The sequence below is a fragment of the Staurois parvus genome, unplaced genomic scaffold, assembly GCF_062004578.1.
Source record: "Staurois parvus isolate SC_StPar_1 unplaced genomic scaffold, SC_StPar_1.0 ptg000148l, whole genome shotgun sequence".
NCBI classification, from domain to species: Eukaryota; Metazoa; Chordata; class Amphibia; order Anura; family Ranidae; genus Staurois; species Staurois parvus.
In genome coordinates, this window is record NW_028317944.1 from 1664982 (window position 1) to 1685000 (window position 20019).

General features: G+C 42.3%; 1 protein-coding gene across 3 annotated transcripts in view; it reads left to right on the forward strand.

Moving 5' to 3' along the window:
- The first annotated feature begins 3863 nt into the window (after positions 1-3863).
- VWC2 (von Willebrand factor C domain containing 2) overlaps positions 3864-20019 on the forward strand; it is a 764887-nt gene continuing 748731 nt past the window's right edge. Inside the window, exon 1 of one of the 3 annotated variants that reach the window (XM_089674209.1) lies at positions 3864-4826. The gene's annotated coding sequence lies outside the window, so the exon portion shown is untranslated. The remainder of the gene's footprint in view (positions 4827-20019) is intronic. The other 2 variants (XM_089674211.1, XM_089674210.1) reach the window with 2 other exon arrangements.

Genomic DNA, 20019 nt, shown 5'->3' on the forward strand with positions numbered 1-20019 from the left:
GCCATATGGTCTATTTGTTCCTGTATTCCTGCCATTGTGATTCGTTGCTGACCCTGCTTGATCCTGACCTCTGCTGACTTCTCCTGCTCTGACCCCCTGGATCATTTGACCTCTCTCCTGGACATCCCTTTTCTGATCTGAACTCCCATTACTGACCCCGGTGAGTGACCTGACTACTCTTCTGCCTGCTGCCTGGTACTACGCTGACCTCACTGTTACCGACCCGTTTGACCACGCTCATTACTCATCCGACCATCCATCCATCCATCCTGCACGGATCCAGCCATCCCTGCTTCCGCCTTCTGCCTCTTCACATCAGGCTCTCCACCTGCATAGACCTCTGGCGGATTCCTCTACCTCAGGTAGGTGTACTCAGGGGCCGCGACCTGGTTCCTGTCTGCTCCAAGTCCATCCCCACCATCAGGGGCCCTGGTGAACAAGCAGACTGGGGCTTAGACTCCACGCTCTGGGGAATCCTGTCCTGTGGACTGCTAGAGGTACCGCCAGGCGGTTGTTAACAGGTTAGGAGCTGATTGTGAGAACGTAGCTGGCAGTACTGAGAGGTGAGTCCGTGGATGGTGAGCAGAACTCAGCTGAGCAGGAGCAGGTATGTGCTTCTCCCCCTGCTGCTCCTAAACCCTGACCTGGTTGTGGCTGTAGTGTAGAAAGCAAGAGCCATAGTGGCACTGGAACACGCCTGCCATCTTCCACACAGACAGCAGAATAGTGAAACACAACACTGTCTTATGGATTTTTCTTAGGCTTGGTTCACATCTGTGCGGGTTCATGCAGGCATAGCAGTCCATTCATTTGAATAGCCTGGCATGCTTGCATTTCCTGCAGAAAAAAAGGTGAATGCAGCATTTTAAAAATACGTTGTCCTTGAAATCGATATCGAAAGTGATTTTCTCTGCAGTTTGCAGTGCGTTTTTAGATGCGTGGCCAACGCATCTGAAAATGCAGCAGGTTGGGGTGTGGGAATCGCAGGGAAACTGGTGATTTCAAGGACACTGCATTTTTAAAATGCTGCATGCACCTTTTTTCTGTGGGAAAATGCAGGCACACCAGACTATTCAAATGAATGAGCTGCTGTATCGGCACAAATGTGGGCTGCAAACCCACATAGATGTGATCCAGGCTTAAAACAGTAGTAATTCATTTTTTAAAAATAAAAACGCTGGTCCCCCTGTAGGTTTAAGTCATAATGCACTCGTATGCACCGCATTCTAGCACATTATGACAGACTTACCTGCAAACAGGGGCAGACTGACCATTTGGAAACTCGGGCACTTCCCGAGGGCCCGGGGTCAGTAGGGGGCCCCATGAGATGCCCCTGGTACCTTTTTCATAGGCTTTTTTGAGTTTGGGCAAGGACACAGGGGCCCCATGATTCCCTATTGCCCGGGGGCCCCATGAGTTGTCAGTCCGCCCCTGCCTGCAAACTGAGCCTTTCAGCGCTGTGCTGCCTTGGCTCATCTTGGCCCTCGGCACATCGCTCTTCTCTATATTCAGCCACTTATATGGTCAGGCTACAGTGACTTCACTCCCACGCATGTGCATAGGAGTCACATTGCTGCAGGACACAGAGTGGGCTGTAAATGTGATGTCATCACTGGCAGGCAGGGTCTGTTCTGTTAAGTTATTAAGTTATTAACATATATATGTTACTACAATTGGTGAGCCTATACTGTTACAGATCAAGCTAAGGACTTGCTTGTGGACCAGTTCTTTATGTTTACATTATTATAGTTTTTTGAGAAGTCTCTGTTTGTTTTTTGGCATGTTGGGGTGGAGAGCAAAATTGCATAGGGGACCCAAGAAAATGTTTGCCTAGGGTCCAATCCATATTAAAGACGGCCCTGAATCAACCCCATAGTGTCCATTTATAGACAACTTTTTTCAATTGAATATTTGATCTTTCTTCTGCTGCCAATCTTCTATGATTCTATGTGATATTATTATTGATGATAATATGATAACAATATGAACTAGAAAAGCCACAATTTCTGGGGAAATTGTGTGAAGTGTTCTTGCCTCCACCAGTAGTCTACAACTGGAGTGGGCGGAGTAACTGGGTGGAGTGGCTTGTCACTCTGCTGCCTTCTCACACACCTGGGTTCCTATGGCAACTCACTCTAAAGCAAGGGCAGAGAAGAGCAGTTAAAAACAAACTGCTCCAACTTGCTCACTTCACTGGCGGTTGCCATCTTCAAACGGTTGTAGTTTAAAAATTGTAAATCCTACACCGAAGAGCTTTATATTATGAGAATCACAAGACCCAGACCTACATTTTGATGCATTGTATGTCTCTGAAATATTAAAAATAAAGGCACAGTCGCAGTTTAGAAATTGCCCTTCAAATTTGAGGTGGCTAGAGTGGAGTTTCAATGAATGTCAATGGCCGGCGTGAGTTGCAAACAAATGGTCATATTATGAAAACTATCAGGACTATGGCTTAGCCGTGGACATTTTTAGTGGCAGCAGGGATAGCTGAACGTTTTGATATAAGATGTGAAGGTGGGCTTGAAAATGAGGGAGTGATGGCAGTTTAGAAATCATGTCCTGATTTTTCAGCTCACACTCTAGCTTTTGTCAGCTCCCACTCTAGTTTCGAACATTCCGCCATTCATTCCTATAGGAAAATTTCACCACAAAAACGGCAATATTTCGTGAACCATTTGGCGAAACGTTCCACAAAGTAATAGCACACCAATTGGGAACAATCCGCACGTTTCGGTATATTACTGTCTATGTAGTGTAAAAACTGTGGGAGGAGTTAGGGGGGTAAATTTGGCTATAATAATATATATGTGAGATGACAGGAAGTGGTCTGCCATGCAAGAACACTTAAATATTTGGAGAATGACTCCTGATTGGTTGGAAGGCTTGTGAAAATTAGTTGTTGTAGTTACTGGGAAGCATACAGGGGGCTTTATAATCAGAAATGAACATGTAGATGCGCCAAAATAAACTAAACTAGAAAAGCTAAAATTTCTGGGGAAATTGTGTGAAGTGTTCTTGCCTCCACCAGTAGTCTACAACTGGAGTGGGCGGAGTAACTGGGTGGAGTTCCAATGAATGTCAATGGGCGGCTTGAGTTGCAAAAAATTGGTCATATTGTGAAAACTATCAGGACTATGGCTTAGCCGTGGACATTTTTAGTGGCAGCAGGGATAGCTGAACGTTTTGATATAAGATTTGTGTAGGTGGGCTTGAAAATGAGGGAGTGATGGCAGTTTAGAAATCATGTCCTGATTTTTCAGCTCACACTCTAGCTTCTGTCAGCTCCCACTCTAGTTTCGAACATTCCGCCATTCATTCCTATGGGAAAATTTCACCACAAAAACGCCGATATTTCGTGAACCATTTGGCGAAACGTTCCACAAAGTAAAAGCACACCAATCGGGAACAATCCGCACGTTTCGGTATATTACTGTCTATGTAGTGTAAAAACTGGCAGGAGTTAGGGTGGTAAATTTGGCTATAGTAGAATATATATGTGAGACAACAGTAAGTGGTCTGCCATGCAAGAACACTTAATAATAATACAACTACAAGATTTGTCTGCAATTTTTCTCAGGAGGTTTGTAGCCTGTGACTTAGATTTTAAAAAGAATCAACAGACAAAAAAAAAAGACCCTCTAGTGATTTGGAAAATAGAAATAGAAGAAACAGAATGCAGGTAGAACTGTGACCTGGTTCATTGCTTACACTGCAAGGATAGTCTGCTTCCCCTACCGGCCTCTAAGCCTTTTTTTTTTTTTTCGTTCTCTGTTGTCTGCGAAATCATACAACTTGAGATTCAGAAATGCTTTGAAATCCCTATTTAGAGAAGATGTCTTCTGACTTATTGTATGCATAGGCAGAGAGAATCCCCTTCCAGCACCTCCCATCTCCCTCCTCCTGATTCTCTCCCAGCCAGAGCTCCAGATTCATGAGTTCAATAGAGACAGATAGATCTTATGTGCTGTTCCCTGCATAGATTCAGTTGTGCTCATGCATTTAAATGAAATGCAAAACACTTTCATTGTGTGCATTTTTGAATTGTAATTCATTCTGTCAGATTTCTTAAAGGACTATATTCAAGGCACTTTTCCTAGAGGATGTTATAGAAGATATAGTAGGTAGATTTGTTGCACAGGGAAAATCCCTGCTAAATGATTTTTCCAGCAGGATTAAGTGAGTTGGCAACACAGCTCTTGACAGCTTGTCTGGCAGTGTCAGCCTGATCTTCCTGCTCCTTTAGTGAGTTACTGGACTTTACATTTTGGGTCACTGGTTTTTTTTCAGTCATCCAGAACACTAAACATCTGAACCTAGGGAGGTGACAAAGGAAACAGCGAGCTACAGTTTCATCTCAGGAAGGACACCATAAATCATGGGCTGTTGCAAGCACAGCCAGAAATGCAGCGAACAGACCAGCTTTCCAGACTGACCTGGAGATGATGTTGATTCTCTATGTGATATGACACTGCTTACCATTTTAAAAGAAGAGATAATGGCACCAAGATTCTGGGGAACATCTACTTTCATTGATGAGATGACAGATCTATACACAGCTTAAGAGGATTGTGTTTCCAAAGAACCGTGCAGGAATATAAACAATCTTGCCTATCTACTCATGTCAGTTTGATAAGGATCTCATCTTGTGATTTTTTTTTTTTTTTTTTTTTAAGGGTGACCTCAGAAAGTTTCCATTTTTCCAAAGCTTTATAAAAAGGAAGCAACAGAAAGGAGAAGTTTTTTTTTTTTATTATTCAGATTTATCACACCCACTGGAAGACCCACGTGTATTAACAGAATTGGGACCTTCTTTCTTAACACTGGTTAGTAATTGAAAATGGGTGTGTTGGGATTTTGTGGTACCCCACTATACAAAACATGATGGCACTTTATGATAACATGCCACATGCAGATTTGGTTGTTAAGGGTTAAATAGTATGTTGGAACTTTTTAAATGAAGGGTAGTAGTAAGGGTTCTAATGTTAAAAGCAATCTCTAGGCTACTTTTTATAAAATTAGAACAAGGTCATTTTTTTTTAATATACTATACTCTGCATTTTGTGATTAGCACCGGTTGTTCTGCATGTGTTATAGTTAATAATGTATGCTGTGTTTGTGAGGGATTATAATGAACAACATGTTGATCATAGCTAGTCTTTGGTTTCTTGTCCTCGTACTTGAATGCTGGCTGTAGCATGCAAACAATAAACAGAATAGATAAGATACTGTGAAGATAACACAGGCAGCATGTCATTTACCCAATGCATCCTTAAGTACCCTATTGGAAATGGCAACATTTAATACAGACACAATGTAGATCATGATTATTAACACAAAGGTATTATTTATAACTACATTCTCTTATTATCCTTTAGGTGCAGTACTGTTAATTTTGTACAGGGGACAGTGCGAATAAACAGCTTTCTTTACAAATGTACTGAAGCTTCCAAAGAGCAAACGTGCAGAAACTCAGCAACAGAGCAGCTATTAGCTTTCTCCCATCTACTGCAGAAAAGGAAAGTGAATGTCTGACTGGTTTCCCTGACATTAGAACATTTGCATGTTACTAGTAAATGATACCAATCTGCAGTCAACATCTTTTGTTATTTGTACTACAGTCACCATTCAGATACGCTGCTAAGATTTCAACTGAAATGATTAAAATGACAGTTATGTGTCATTGGTACTGCTTTCACATCGAATGTTGACAGAAGCACTTGTTGATTACACCAAGACAGCATTTAGCTAGAATTTTAGCACAGGCTATGAGACAAGAACATTTGATGGCTGCAGTGTTACAAGTACTGTATGCACTTCTGTACGCTAGCAAAAGAAAAGGTTAATTCATTTCCTCCTGCACTATTCAGGAAGGAAGGATATAGGCACCACAAGACTTTCTAATCAAATAATCTCTTTCATGTGGATCAGTGCTATGGACTATTACATACAGATTGCCTCTATACTAGGGGCAGACTGACAACTCATGAGGCCCCGGGCAATATGGGATCATGGAGCCCCTGTGCCCTTGCCCAAACTGAAAAAAGCCTATGAAAAAGGTACCAGGGGCATCTCATGGGGCCCCCTACTGACCCCGGGCCCTCAATAGGGGATCATGGGGCCCCTGTGTCCTTGCCCAAACTCAAAAAAGCCTATGAAAAAGGTACCAGGGACATCTCATGGGGCCCCCTACTGACCCCGGGCTCTCGGGCAGTGCCCTAGTTTCCAAATGGTCAGTTCACCCCTGCTCTATACAGAATTGTAGTTTTATAGCTTACTAGGTAACGTATGTTTAAAATTCATGGCATATATTGTGTTTACTAATCGACCAATGACACTGATATCATATTCACTATTGTCTATAGCTGCCATGAACAGGACCGGAGAGCAGAACATTTTTACTAATGTCATTCTTTGTTTACATGTATATTTATTTGCATTGAAATACCACAGTATATGCTGGGCTAGACCAAGGGCGGACTGACAACTCATGGGGCCCCCGGGCAATAGGGGTTCATGGGGCCCCTGTGTCCTTGCCCAAACTCAAAAAAGCCTATGAAAAAGGTACCAGGTCATCTCATGGGGCCCCCTACTGACCCCGGGCCCTCAATAGGGGATCATGAGGTCCCTGTGTCCTTGCCCAAACTCAAAAAAGACTATGAAAAAGGTACCAGGGGCATCTCATGGGGCCCCCTACTGACCCCAGGCCCTCAATAGGGGATCATGGGGTCCCTGTGTCCTTGGCCAAACTCAAAAAAGCCTATGAAAAAGGTACCAGGTCATCTCATGGGGCCCCCTACTGACCCCGGGCCCTCAATAGGGGATCATGAGGTCCCTGTGTCCTTGCCCAAACTCAAAAAAACCTATGAAAAAGGTAACAGGGGCATCTCATGGGGCCCCCTACTGACCCCGGGCCCTCGGGCAGTGCCCGGGTTTCCAAATGGGTGAGACTGTAAAACACAAGCCTGTTCATAACAGATGCCATAAATATTGGAGAAGCACTACACTTTCTGCTTAATAATAGTAAGTTGTGCCTCATGCTCTCTCCATGGTCCTGAAATGATCAGATCTCATCTTAGTAGCTGTTTCTTTTCTTTGAATAGCCTATATTTTCCTAAAGATCATTTGGTTTAAAAGCATATTTTCTTTATCCACATATATGTGTATACAAAAAGTAGTTATTCTCTTTGCACACAGTTTATAAAATGGATAATAATAAAAAAAATAAATAAAGTGGATAATAAAAGAGGAGGTGCAAGAAATGACCATATAATCACTATTCACTATGTTAGGCACAGTAATGGTTGGAGCAGTAATGGAGAAACTGCACAGTTAAAGGTTTTTACTACTACCGCTACTATTAGTTGTTGTAGGAACATCAGTGGCAGTGGCAGTTATAGTAGTAGCATACCCTTTTGTTACAAAGTTTTCAGAACTAATGTACAATTAAAAATGCAATGTGCATGCACATACTAAACACTATAACTGCCATAGTATTTATCATATTAGGGTTGCCTGAAATGTTGGGCCTTGAATGTAAAAAAACAAAATCTACACTATCATTCTTTGCTCTTCTCTTGCAATATATGGAAGTGATATTGACTATTCATTTCAAATATTGGGAGACTTGTGGCATGTTCACATTTAAAGAACTTACACCATAGGCTATAAGTAAAGCATTTCTACACATGCTCAGTGCTAAAAATCCTAAATACTATTTTACTGTAATACTCTGTTCAGTTTCTCTACATTTAATATAATATAGCTGATATTTTCATAAAAAAGTGGTAATAAATTATTTCATCGAAATCTAAATTGAAGCTTATGATTTCACATTTTTATTCTAGCACAATTGTTTACTATATGGCCTAATTGAAGGTCGGTTATCTATATAAGCAGGAGTTTACAAATACATCAAGGATGTAAAAGACATTCAATCTTGAGGAAAAGGATTTGGCATTACTCTGTTTTTTGCTTGATGAGGTTACATTTTCTGAACAAAATGGTAACTTTCAGCTGAGTTCAGATGAGTTCAACAAGCATTCTGAATGATTTCTGTCCTTTCTTTCAATTCAAGTGTTCATGCCCTTGTCAAGGTTGCTTCAAAAGAATATGATAGATTACCTAAACAGAAGAATGTTTTTGATAATCTATCACTGGCTAAATTGAAAGCTTCACATGATTTGTCCAACAACACCGCACTAAATAAACCATGAGAAAGGCGTGATGTCATTATTATGAAGGAGAACCAATACAGAGTATGTTCCTAAGAATATATGTAAGACAAGACAGTTCAAGTTTCTCCTTTATCTCTACAACATTGCTAACTTGTCTTATGACTTTACTGACATAAGTTACTTGGAAGATAACTGTAAGGGACCGCCTGACAGCACCTCTATCAGTCCCCCGGTAGAGCCTCCCCAGCGTGCGGAGTCTAAGCACCGGAGCACTTGTTCACCAGGGCCCCTGATGGTGGGGATGGACTTGGAGCGCTCCAGTACCAGGTCGCAACTACCAGGTATCTCCAACAGGGGTAGAGGAGTCTGACAGGGGCTCCAGAGAGCTAGGAGTCTGATGTAAGGGAGCCTAGTGATCCCTGCGGGGTGGATGGATGAGCTAAATCAGAGTCATGCAGGCCGGGACGGTAACTAGAGGATCGGTAAGGTACAAAACGGCAGGCAAAGGATAGTCAGGTCACACGCAGGGTCAATACCAGGAGGTCAGATCTAAACGGGAACATCCGGGAGCAGAGTCAGGCAAGCCCAGGGGTCAGGACGGGATAAGGCAACAAAGTCAAAACAATCCAGATCAGAAGTACTCACACACAGGTAACAGGATACAAAGACCATTCGGCAACAAGTGTCTGTTGCAGGGCTAGCTTAAATAGCCCGCCCTGCACCTGACAGGCGTAGCCTGGGTCCCAGTGCCTGCCTAGTACTGTCCAGATGACGGGTGCGCCTGGGTCCTAGTGCCCTGCCACCTATACTTCTCGGCAGACACCTACGCATGTGTAGACCCATGCGTCGCGATGGTTCCTGACAATAACACTGACCACTATGTTTCTAAAGTACCCATATTTTATACACCTGTACCGGACTGACCAATTTGGAAACTCGGGCACTGCCCGAAGGCCCGGGGTCAGTAGGGGGCCCCATGAGATGCCCCTGGTACCTTTTTCATAGGCTTTTTTTTTCAATATCTTCTATTTTTTTTTTTCATTTGTTTAGCAAAAGATAAAAACACCAGTGGTGATTAGATACAACCAAAGAAAGCTCTATCTGTCTCAAAAAAAGAATACAAATTTAATTTGGGTACAGTGTTGCATGACCGGAAGCCAAGAAAAATTATTGGTTGTGTCCAGGATGGGAGGTATATTTGTCCCATATTCAAGCAATACGCAGATTGTTTTCCTTTTTTGGCTGTGTGAAGAGCAGGGGCGGACTGACCATTTGGAAACTCGGGCACTGCCCGAGGGCCTGGAGTCAGTAGGGGGCCCCATGAGATGCCCCTGGTACCTTTTTCATAGGCTTTTTTGAGTTTGAGCAAGGACACAGGGGCCCCATGATCCCCTATTGCCCGGGGGCCCCATGAGTTGTCAGTCCGCCCCTGATTCATACAGTAAGTTATTGCAACATCTCATGAGATGTCTAAATGTTTTGGGTTGGTATTCTGTATCTGAGAGGATCCATATTGATAAACCATTTACTTTTATGTCACACAACTGGTTTCATATGTGAGCAGGGGCGGACTGACCATTTGGAAACTCGGGAACTGCCCGAGGGCCCGAGGTCAGTAGGGGGCCCCATGAGATGCCCCTGGTACCTTTTTCATAGGCTTTTTTGAGTTTGGGCAAGGACACAGGGGCCCCATGATCCCCTATTGCCCGGGGGCCCCATGAATTGTCAGTCCGCACCTGTATGTGAGATTAATTTTACACATTTAAATCACTTTTGACAAACATTGTTTGCTTATTTGCCCAATCAATGGAACCATTTCTGATGCCAAATATCGGTGACACATATTTATATAAAACTCGACATATATTCAAAACTTTTATTGTTGCATCATAAAATCCATACAGAATAAAAAAAATCACATCATACGACATAGTCATACACACCTAAATAAGACCTGTGTAATATGGCCCTCTGTTATCCATGGTAGTCAGCCTTTCCCAAATAATTCAAACACCTCATATACATTTCTGATAGCCACTGTCATAAGTGAAGACCATTTGGAATCAGAACCATGCTTATTCCTATAGATACATTTTTTGTAAACAGTGCAGGAGAAGCAGCTTAGTTTTTGACTCATTTTGCAATTAAAACAGCTTGTTTTATGTGTAGCTATGGTAAGAATGTGAATAAACCTGCAAGCACTTTAGATGGATCACCTGTGAAGTATTTATTTATTTATTATTTATTTATCGAGTTTATATAGCGCCAAAGGGTTTGCTCAGTGCTGTACAATAGAGGGGGGGACAATACATGAAACAGTACAGTAACATCAAACAGCACACAAGGGGTAAGAGGGTCCTACTCTTTCGAGCTTACAATCTAGGAGGGAGGGGGTAGAGGTACAGGAGGAAATGGCTGTGGGGGATGGAGTGGTGGGAGGAGGGAAGGGCAGCGGCTGTTAGGTGAGGGTGGGATAGGCTTCCCTGAAGAGGTGGGTTTTCAGGGAGCGCCTGAAGGTGAGGAGGGAAGGTGACAGTCTGATGGATTGGGGTAGTGAGTTCCAGAGGATGGGGGAGGACCTGGAGAAGTCTTGCAGTCGTGCGTGGGAGGAGGAGACCAGGGAGCAAGATAGAAGGAGGTCCTGTGAAGAGCGAAGGGTACGGGTAGGGTGGTACCTGGGAATCAGGTCGGTGAGGTAGTTAGGGGCAGTGTTGTGAATGGCCTTATAGGTCAGAGTGAGCAGTTTGAATTTAATGCGTTGGGCAATGGGGAGCCAATGGAGGGAGAGGCAGAGGGGGGTGGCAGAGGTGGAGCGGCTGGTGAGGTGGATGAGCCTGGCAGCTGTGTTCAGGATGGTCTGAAGTATGAGAAGGTATGGTGTATATTAGCTGCCAGCCATTTGTGCAGGTTTCCCCCTGTTGCCCCCAACAGAGGGTGACTGTCTCTGTCCCCTATGGGAATGGAATTTATGTAGCAATTTTAATTAAATTAGAAGCTAATTGAAAAATGTGTCAAACACTGAAACAGGGATAATTTCAAAATACTGTTAATTACTGTGCCACAAGTGAGAGTCTCACAGACACATATAAACCACTGGACAAAGAAACATTTAAAAAAAATCAAACTCTTTCTAGTATGACAGGACGAGACTCTCTGACTGTGAGAAGATAGGAAAATGTGACACAGGATTCGCATTGAGAGTGAATGCGATGTTCTAGACTAGTGTTTCTAGGCAGAGAAAGCTGTGGATTTGGTTTTCTCTGGATTCTGAAGCTTTGGAGTGGAACATTCAATCCTGTGTCCCGGTTTTACTAAACACCTACATTTGGCTGAGTACACAGGTGTGCGGTGTCGTTATACACTCAGGTCAGAAAATAGCTCAGAGCTCCCTGTTTGGAGACAGCTGCAAGTAGGGGAGGGAAGTTCTCATCGCATGGTCAGAGGACCCAGTTAGAAGCCAAGAGACTGAAGCCCCAGTTCCAGGAGTCAGGTCAGTTCCTATAGGGGTGTCAGGAGAACCCCAATCCATAAGCTAGAGGTGGGCTGTGCAGCCATGTGCTGTGACTAAAGGCTAGAGAGCCAAGTATCCAGGAGAGCTGGACAACACAGTCTGAGAGACTAGTAAGAGGTGCAGCATGGCACTGCAGTTGATCCTATGGGCCAGGTGGCTCAGCATTTTACAATGGTTGTATTCTGATGAAGCTAGCCACTTGACCTCCAGAGGATTTACCCCCCTTAATGACCACGCCTCTTTTTGCTACTCGGCGCTGCACTAATTCAACTGATAATTGCACGGTCATGCAATTCTGCACCCAAACGAAATTTACGTCCTTTTTTTCACACAAATAGAGCTTTCTTTCGGTGCTATTTGATCACCTGTGCGCTTTTTATTTTTCACGCTATAAACAAAAAAAGGCCAATAATTTTGAAGAAAAATGATATTTTTTACTTTAAGCTATAAAAAATATATAGTAAACTCAAAGTTAGTTATCAATTTAGGCCAAAATGTATTCTGCTCCATGTTTTTGGTAAAAAAAATCCCAATAAGTGTATATTGATTGCTTTGTGTGAAAGTTATAGCGTTTACAAACTATGGTATAGATACTGCAATTTACGCCATTTTTTTGCTATACAGCGCTGCACTAGTTTAACAGACAATTGCGCGGTCATGCAATACGGTACATAAATGAAATTTACATCCTTTTTTTCCCCACAAATTGAGCTTTCTTTTGGTGGTATTTGATCGTCTGTGCGGTTTTTATTTTTTGCACTATAAAAAAAAAAGGCTGACAATTTTGAGGAAAAAAAACAATATTTTGGACTTTTTGCTATAAAACATGTCCAGTAACAAAAAAAATAAAAATCAAATTTCGTCATAAATTTCTGCCAAAATGCATTCTGCGACATGTCTTTGCTAAAAAAAAACCCCAATACGTGTAAATTAATTGGTTTACGTGGGTTACGAGAAAGTTATAGCGTTTACAAATGGTGGGAAAGATACTGGGATTTTTAGGTTTTTTTTATACTAATAATGGCGGCGATCAGTGACTTATGGCGGCGATCAGCAACTTATGGCGGGACTGCGGCGGACATTCTGACATTGGGGGGTACTGACTTGGGGTCACTGACATCCCCAGTGACACCAATACAGTGATCAGTGCAAAAAAAAAAACACTGACACTGTACTAATGGCACTGGGGAGGAAGGGGTTAAGTTTATTATTCAGGGAAAGGGTTAACTGTGCGAGGGGAGTGTTTTACTAGGGGGCGGGGGGGTGTACTGCAGGGAACACCGCTGATCTGGAGAGAGAAACTCTTCTGTCCCGATCAGCTTGTCCAGGAGGTGTCAGGGAACTGACAGAAAGCACAGCTACTGCAGCCACCGATCGCCGGAACAAAGTCGGTAATGACCGGCTGTGACCCGGCGACTGACATCCGCGGCTGTGATCGGCGGGACAGGTAGGGCGGCGGCGCGCCTCACGCGCGCCCCCTACCTGTTTTTAAAACACACGTTTTAAAACATAGTTTTGCCCAGCCCTGCCGCCGTATTTCTACAGTGGCTGGGTGGCATGTGGCTAGAGAAGATCCCCTGCATTGGAAACTTTATGCTGGACTGTTTTGCTTCCAGCCTTTTTAATAAAAGTGTGCTTCCAGACCCTTAAAAATAGTTCCTGTCTGCCATGAAATCACTCTATAAACACATCTACCATGACAGCTTACTAACCCATGTCACGCTATGTTGGAAAAAGTTTGTCTGAGCCTATCTTAAAGTGTTACTAAACCCACAACAGTAAAATCAGTCTGTATATGCATAAAGTAAAATGAGTCTGTATATAGTCTGTGGAACCTAAGAGGTTAATCCTCTGCATTGTGGAAAACTTGATCCTGTTTAGTCTGCCCCTCCTATTGTTCAAATGTCCACCTAATAAGACAGACTGAACCTGTAGCCACATGCTCAGTTTAGTGTGTATTGGTAAAGAGGTTTTTTTTTTTTGCATATGATCAGCACAGGGTCAATCAGCACTGTCCAGACAGAGGGTCATAGGTTTTGCATCCTCCAAGAACAGAAATAAATCTCCTCCAACAAGCTTCAACCAGTGCTCTGCTGGAGTCACAAGACTGCTCTAACTGCTGATGAGAAAAAATATTTAGCAGTATACATTTACTAAAATAATTGTACTTCCATGTTCTGTGTACTGTGGGAGACCAGATATTCACTAGTGAATGCAGGGTCCTGAGTTTAGTAACACTTTAAAGAACAATTTGTTAAAACCAGCAACTGTTGAGACAATTGACACTTTGGTCAGCACTATGTAACACAGTGTTTCTCAACTCCAGTCCTCATGGACCCCCAACAGGTCATGTTTTCAGGATTTCCATTATTTTGCACAGGTGATTTGATCTGTTTCACTGCCTTAGTAATTACCACAGCTGTTTCATCTGAGGGAAATCCTGAAAACATGACCTGTTTGGGGTCCATGAGGACTGGAGTTGATAAACACTGATGTAACATAACATGAAGACAAAAAATGCTTAGAACAGAGATCCCCAACTCTTTTATGCACTATAGCCCCCAAAATATTAAAGTATTTGTGAACCCAATCATCTACAGTATATTTCCTATAGGCTTTTACAGTGTTAAAGCTAAAAATAATTTCAAAAGTATTTTTCAACATTTTTACATCTATAGTTTTCATAGAAATATGTACTCATGGTCCTGCCATAAGGATCCTTGTGAATGTGCTCTACATTATAGGCTGGCAATGCTCTGCCCCCCGGGTATATTTATATGCAACAAAGAATGAAAACAAAAAGTGAATGTAATTTTTTTTTTTTTTTTTTTTTTTTATTATACCAAAAACAATTGCAGTTGTGCATGATACACACTGATTTAGCAAACTAGTCATATCGCTAGGGTGTACATTTATTTTTAAGGTTTGTCATGTGCCCTTTAGTGTTAGTAATTCATGCAGGAACCCATGCATAGAACTGTATAGCTGAAGCTGGCTGGACTGTGAAGAGCGGTGGAGAAAAGCAGGGGGAAATTAGAGTAGTCAGAGCATCAGAATTATACAGCTTGTCCCAAGCTTAGCAGATCACAAATCGACTAACTTCAGAACTGCACATGTGCAGTGCATGTATGGGTGAACTCTTTCCAGTGCATGTTCTTGTCCTGGACATTTACAGACAGGAGCATCAAAGTGGATCAAATATTGGATGGTTAGCAACATACCATCGACATAAAATGTGCTCTGGGCTAAGGGATCATTCAATCACTTACCACTGGTCATCATGAATGGGACTACAGCTCTGAAATGAAGCACGGTCAAAAAGTGCAACCTGAGTGCTCTGCAAGATGAGGGTGAACTGGAAAAGTGTGCAAAGGATCCCATTACCACTTCATAAGTGAATCACATTTCTCATTTCTCATCCATTGAAATACTGTAGATGCTGAGCCAAAGCATTGAAGCCTTCTAAAAAATTTTAAGTTGTTGCAATCCAAAATAATTTTTGCATGTAAATGTGATTTTTCCACTGGTCAAAGATTAGTAAGGATCTCTAAAAATAATTTGCCGACTGACAATGTATTATTGGCTACAAGTGCTCTGATTATCATTGCAGCCCCATCAGTGCCAATCAGTGCCACCTATCAGTGCTCATCATTGCTGCCTCACAAGTGCCCATCAGCACCACCTCATAAGTGCCAATCCATGCAGCCTCATCAATGCCCATCAGTGCCCATCATTGCTGCCTCACAAGTGCCCATCAGCACCACCTCATAAGTGCCAATCCGTGCAGCCTCATCAATGCCCATTAGTGCCCATCGGTGCAGCCTCATCAGTGCACATCAGTGCAGCCTCATCATTACCCATCAGTGCAGCCTCATCATTACCCATCAGTGCAGCCTCATCATTACCCATCAGTGCAGCCTCATCATTACTCATCAGTGCAGCCTCATCAGTGCACATCAGTGCAGCCTCATCATTACCCATCAGTGCAGCCTCATCATTACTCATCAGTGCAGCCTCATCAGTGCACATCAGTGCAGCCTCATCATTACCCATCAGTGCAGCCTCATCATTACCCATCAGTGCAGCCTCATCATTACTCATCAGTGCAGCCTCATCAGTGCACATCAGTGCAGCCTCATCATTACCCATCAGTGCAGCCTCATCATTACTCATCAGTGCAGCCTCATCAGTGCACATCAGTGCAGCCTCATCATTACTCATCAGTGCAGCCTCACCATTACCCATCAGTGCAGCCTCACCATTACCCATCAGTGCAGCCTCACCATTACCCATCAGTGCAGCCTCATCATTACCCATCAGTGCAGCCTCATCATTACCCATCAGTGCAGCCTCATTAGTGCACATCAGTGTAGAAAAAAATTACTTATTTTCTAAATTTTATAACAGAAACCTCAGAAAAACGTATTTTTTTTCAATATCTTCTATTTTTTTTTTTCATTTGTTTAGCAAAAGATAAAAACCCCAGTGGTGATTAGATACAACCAAAGAAAGCTCTATCTGTCTCAAAAAAAGAATACAAATTTCATTTGGGTACAGTGTTGCATAACCGGAAGCCAAGAAAAATTATTGGTTGTGTCCAGGATGGGAGGTATATTTGTCCCATATTCAAGCAATACGCAGATTGTTTTCCTTTTTTGGCTGTGTGGTGAGCAGGGGCGGACTGACCATTTGGAAACTCGGGCACTGTCCGAGGGCCCGGGGTCAGTAGGGGACGCCATGAGATGCCCCTGGTACCTTTTTCATAGGCTTTTTTGAGTTTGAGCAAGGACACAGGGGCCCCATGATCCCCTATTGCCCGGGGGCCCCATGAGTTGTCAGTCCGCCCCTGGTGGTGAGTTTGGCTCACCTGAAAACGATTGAGTACTCTGGGCTCTATAAAATACCAGGCTGCTTAGTGAGGATGCTCCATCTTGGAACCAGATTTCTGTACAGGAAAGACTGAGGAGGAGCCTTTTGCTTGTATGGTGAGATTAGGTCTATGTAACTAAGGATTATTCTGATTTATTCTGGGTGAAAGTCAAGTGTCTAGGCAGTGGTTGGCTGTTCCAGGACAGGTAGTTAGGCTCCTGTGTTTGCAGTTAGACATCCAAAATGGCAAGGGTTTATTTTAGGTTTTTGTTTTATTTTAACGCTCTGATCCCTGCGCTTTGTGAACACAGACTTTGTAGATAAATCACACTCATGTTTCTCCAAGATCCTGCTGTCTTGCTGTACCTTTTTCACCATGCTGCGATTCATCCAGCACAACCGGCTACTGAGCTAATCCCTCATACCACGCAATTGTCATTCAAATTGTGAAAGCTCTGAAAGCTGAAAATCGGCCTGGGCAGGATGGGGGTTATGAAAGTGCCCAGTATTGAAATGGTTAAAGGATAAGTGTACCTTTTGATAAAATACAATTATCCTACCTGATTAGCCTCTTGATAAAAAGTATCGTACCCTCCTCCACTCTGGATACATACTTACCTGAAAACAGCTGTAGCACTTGCGTCATTTAAAGTCTGTAGCCAAAATGAGCAATAAATACGTTTTATTACAAAAAATATAGATTTCACATATAAGATGATGTGTGTGTGTGTGTATGTATATATATATATATATAAGGGCTACCATATTTTTATTTCATAGGTATGTTTTCAGAAAATACATAGTTTTTAGGGCACTTAGTATTTGTTTAATTGTGTGAAAAATGGAAAAACGGGTCAATATTCTTGATAGTCCCAGATTCAGAAACCAGCAGTGAACCCACACAGTCACCACTTTATTTCACTACCTCACTCTGACACAGGGGCGGACTGACCATTTGGAAACTCGGGCACTGCCCGAGGGCCCGGGGTCAGTAGGGGAACCCATGAGATGCCCCTGGTACCTTTTTTTAATAGGCTTTTTTGAGTGTGCACAAGGACACGGGGCCCCATGACCCCCTATTGCCCGGGGGCCCCATGAGTTGTCAGTCCGCCCCTGCTCCGACACACAAAAATAGTAAAACTGGAGAAATGCAAAATGCAGATCCTGAGATTATTATCACCACCACTGTTCTGCTGACCACTGCAGGCTGTCAGACTGAGACAGTGATAGGTAGAAGAGTATACTGTAACACCATTTGAAAGAAGAGAGGAGTATAGACACGCATCTAATTTTTAACTCGCAAAAGCATCATCCTGTAGTAATCATACCAAGAGAAAAAGACTAGACATACATGAGACTTTAAATATGCCATCGGGAGTCAAGATGGTCAGACTTTCTCCATAAACCATATATTCTTTATTCCAAGTCCAAGAAAAATTCAAATTATAATTATTATCCTCACTAGGATGAGCAGATCAATTATTATATGAATTTTTCTTTGTATGGATACTGTTAGTCATATTTGTTCTCTTTTTTGTAGTATATATCAGTGTAACTACAGCTGGATAATTTTATTAGGATTGATAACATATGGTCACGATGTAGCGGGATGACCCACAAGACGCGTAGACTGACTTATGTTATTCCGACTACTATATATCACATCGTTGGAATTTACCTATACTAATGTGATCTATTTTTTTTTTTTTTTTACTTTGCTGTCATTTTGAGTTTTTACAAAACTTGGAATAAATAATTTATGTTTGATGGAATAAGTTTGTGATCATCTTGACTCCTGAAGGTATACTTAAAGTCCCATTTTTATATCATGTCTTTTTCTCTTGGTAGGCAGAAGAGCGTACAATTTGTTAGGGCATAAAGAAAGATGCAGAGTAAAAAATAGTTGTCTTTCTATTAGGGTTCACAGGGATTATCCAGAAGCTGGAAGTGTTTACAGTCTATTACTAAATGCAAAACATTTCTGTTATGTAAATTGCTTTGTTAATCTTGTTTTAAATATTGAGTTGAATTTTTCCAGATTTATGAACCAAGGACCAGATGCTGCTGGAACTATAGAAATACAAATGAAATTAAAAAAATGTAATTAAATATTATAATACTGTATGTAGGATTTGTACAGAAAGTGGAAAAGTTTACAGCCAGATCTAGTTTAAGGTTGATATAGAAGGTAAAAAAAATTACAATCCATTAGAGAATAGAGTAGTAATATATAATAAACAGATATGGAAGGTGACTTGTCAGGGGAGGAAGGGAACCCAAAGCTATTAGTCTGTTTAGAGCCTTGCTTGCTCTTAATCAGGGGCGGACTGACAACTCATGGGGCCCCCCAGGCAATAGGGGATCATGGGGCCCCTGTGTCCTTGCCAAAACTCAAAAAAGCCTATGAAAAAGGTACCAGGGGCATCTCATGGGGCCCCCTACTGACCCCAGGCCCTCAGGCAGTGCCCGAGTTTCCAAGTGGTCAGTCTCTGTTGAACTGCCCATCTATGGACAGAATCATTCATATTAAATGTATACATGTTGAGTAGAATATAAGCATAACAATTATTTATTAATGCTTTCAGAGATTATAATATCCCCTCTTATAATGCTTTTCTCCCTAAAAGAATTGAGACCAGGGGCGGACTGACAACTCATGGGGCCCCCGGGCAATAGGGGATCATTGGGCCCGAGTTTCCAAATGGTCAGTCCGCCCCTGCTCTTAATCTAACTTTAGAACATGGCACAATTGTCTTTTCCAGAAGCATTTTAAACTCCTATTTAATAATCTAACCTAAACCTTTAAAAATAAAGATTGTATAACAGGAATTAAGACTGCTGCTAAAACAAGCAAATTTAAAGAGCAGGTTTGAAACTAAAATCGTAGCGAAAGCTTCTAAAAGATGAGTGAATCTGCCGTTCAGATTCTTCTAAATCTTCTCAGTGGGATACAGATGACAAAAAACTAACATAGTTTTAATTCAATCTAACCTAAACCTTTAAAAATAAAGATTGTATAACAAGATTTAAGTGAATCTGCCGTTCATCTAAAGCAGGGGTGTCTAACTGGCAGCCCTCCAGCTGTTGCCAAACTACAAGTCCCATGAGGCATTGCAAAATTGACAGTTTCAAGCATAACTCCCAAAGGCAGAGGCATGATGGGACTTGTAGTTTGGCAACAGCTGGAGGGCCACCAGTTTGACACCCCTGATCTAAAGAATCTTAGCCTGTAACCAGAGGCAGACTGACAATAGGGGATCATGGGGCCCCTGTGTCCTTGCCAAAACTCAAAAAAGCCTATGAAAAAAGGTACCAGGGGCATCTCATGGGGCCCCCTACTGACCCCAGGCCCTCGGGCAGTGCCCGAGTTTCCAAATGGTCAGTCCGCCCCTGCTCTTAATCTAACTTTAGAACATGGCACAATTGTCTTTTCCAGAAGCATTTTAAACTCCTATTTTATTT